This window comes from Sinocyclocheilus grahami, unplaced genomic scaffold (assembly GCF_001515645.1).
Source record: "Sinocyclocheilus grahami isolate Dianchi unplaced genomic scaffold, SAMN03320097.WGS_v1.1 scaffold382.1, whole genome shotgun sequence".
Classification (NCBI taxonomy): domain Eukaryota; kingdom Metazoa; phylum Chordata; class Actinopteri; order Cypriniformes; family Cyprinidae; genus Sinocyclocheilus; species Sinocyclocheilus grahami.
Window position 1 is genome coordinate 863,437 of NW_015505561.1, and position 2,500 is coordinate 865,936.

Genomic DNA, 2,500 nt, shown 5'->3' on the forward strand with positions numbered 1-2,500 from the left:
AAAAAAGAAGCCATATCTAAATATGATCCAGAAGCGCAGGTGTTTTCTCTGGGCCAAGGCTCATTTAAAATGGACTGTGGCAAAGTGGAAAACTGTTCTGTGGTCAGACGAATCAAAATTTGAAGTTCTTTTTGGAAAACTGGGACGCCATGTCATCCGGACTAAAGAGGACAAGGACAACCCAAGTTGTTATCAGCGCTCAGTTCAGAAGCCTGCATCTCTGATGGTATGGGGTTGCATGAGTGCGTGTGGCATGGGCAGCTTACACATCTGGAAAGGCACCATCAATGCTGAAAGGTATATCCAAGTTCTAGAACAACATATGCTCCCATCCAGACGTCGTCTCTTTCAGGGACGACCTTGCATTTTCCAACATGACAATGGCAGACCACATACTGCATCAATTACAACATCATGGCTGCGTAGAAGGATCCGGGTACTGAAATGGCCAGCCTGCAGTTTCACCCATTCACCCATAGAAAACATTTGGCGCATCATAAAGAGGAAGATGCGACAAAGAAGACCTAACACAGTTGAGCGCCTGTATTACTGTATTAGACAAGAATGGGACAACATTCCTATTCCTAAACTTGAGCAACTTGTCTCCTCAGTCCCCAGACGTTTGCAGACTGTTATAAAAAGAAGAGGGGATGCCACACAGTGGTAAACATGGCCTTGTCCCAACTTTTTTGAGATGTGTTGATGCCATGAAATTTAAAATCAACTTATTTTTCCCTTAAAATGATACATTTTCTCAGTTTAAACATTTGATATGTCATCTATGTTGTATTCTGAATAACATATTGAAATTTGAAACTTCCACATCATTGCATTCTGCTTTTATTCACAATTTGTACAGTGTCCCAACTTTTTTGGAATCGGGTTTGTGTATATATATTCAACAGAAATCTGGTTTTAATTGTGAATTAACATCCAAAGATGTCATCTTATATTTTGAATCAAAAAATGCATCTGTCAATTTTATGATGAATCTAATGATTTTATTTGGTAAATTTCATATTCATAATAAAAATAGTTCTAAACCCTGTTTGAAGGTCTTTATGACTGATTTTCATTTGTATTTTGAGTCTCTGATAACAAAAAATGTAGAGATACAATTTTATTCGCTAAAGAGGTGAAGTTACTTGAAAATTGAACGGGTATATGCTGTCTTTTTTATTATTTTTTTTTTCTTTAAGTATTATTATAGATTTTTTTTCTTATGTAATGTAAACCCATTCTTTTTAACTGTGTTATCTTTTTGGATGTCTTGTTAAAGTTGTAAATGTTGCATGTTATAAATTTCATATTCATAATAAAAATAGTTCTAAACCCTGTTTGAAGGTCTTTATGACTGATTTTCATTTGTATTTTGAGTCTCTGATAACAAAAAATGTAGAGATACAATTTTATTCGCTAAAGAGGTGAAGTTACTTGAAAATTGAACGGGTATATGCTGTCTTTTTTACTATTTTTTTTTTCTTTAAGTATTATTATAGATTTTTTTTTCTTATGTAATGTAAACCCATTCTTTTTAACTGTGTTATCTTTTTGGATGTCTTGTTAAAGTTGTAAATATTGCATGTTATGTCTTTAATGTCTAGAAAAAAAAGAAAAAAAATTATATATATATATTACATTTAATAATTACACCGTGTTTCGGTTATTAAATAAACGCAATGATTATGTGAAAAAAGAGAATATGGCTACATACTGTTTGCATGGTCGTTCTCCATTGACGGTCTCCTTGACAACATGGACGGAAGTGGCGTTGATTTTCGCGCAAGGAAACTCGTCCTGCTCCTGGCGCGCCAAATTTCAAAGCACTTCCTGGAGAGAGGAGGCGATAAGATGTACCACGGAGCACAAATAAAAGACTTACGTAGCGTTTTACAAAACATATACCTTCATAATTTGGGTATGTCATGCTTTTGTACGTGCTTTATCATCGAAATGTTCGACGAAATGGAATGGTTGTGTTTGTAAAGCAGCTGTTTTCGGCTCGCTTTGTGTGAATGTGTTTCTCTGCGCCAGCGACCGCTGCTCTGCCGGACTTACACAAGCCTAACATTTCCTTCAGCGCGCGAGCGAGATCTCGATGAGGACAAACAAATGACTGCTTCTTCTAAATGCTTTGCACTTTTTTGAAGCTGCTTTGCCACTGTTTCTAAGCTAGCATTTGTATATCATGTATAGTTTCGGAAGGAAGTCTAGGTTACAATGCATGGAGTAAATCAGAGAATCATAGAGGCGTTGGTAGTGCATAGATAGACGATGCACAACTGTCTAACTGTGATATTTGGGCATGCTATTAAATGTCAGTGTATAGAAATGTATGTGTTGTTGGAGCAAAGCCATGTAACACGTTTGTGTGTATGTACACCAACTCTTTGTGTGTGTGTGTGTGTGTGTGTGTGTGTGTGAAGTCTAGGTTACAATGCATGGAGTAAATCAGAGAATCATAGAGGCGTTGGTAGTGCATAGATAGACGATGCACAAC

The 2,500-nt window shown here is 36.4% G+C and overlaps 2 protein-coding genes across 2 annotated transcripts in view; both read left to right on the forward strand.

Moving 5' to 3' along the window:
* Positions 1-2,500, forward strand: part of LOC107549827 (uncharacterized) — a 27,226-nt gene that overhangs the window by 24,309 nt on the left and 417 nt on the right. The window lies entirely within an intron of this gene.
* Positions 1,777-2,500, forward strand: part of LOC107549845 (transcription factor 19-like) — a 6,256-nt gene continuing 5,532 nt past the window's right edge. Inside the window, exon 1 of the mRNA XM_016231020.1 lies at positions 1,777-1,918. The gene's annotated coding sequence lies outside the window, so the exon portion shown is untranslated. The remainder of the gene's footprint in view (positions 1,919-2,500) is intronic.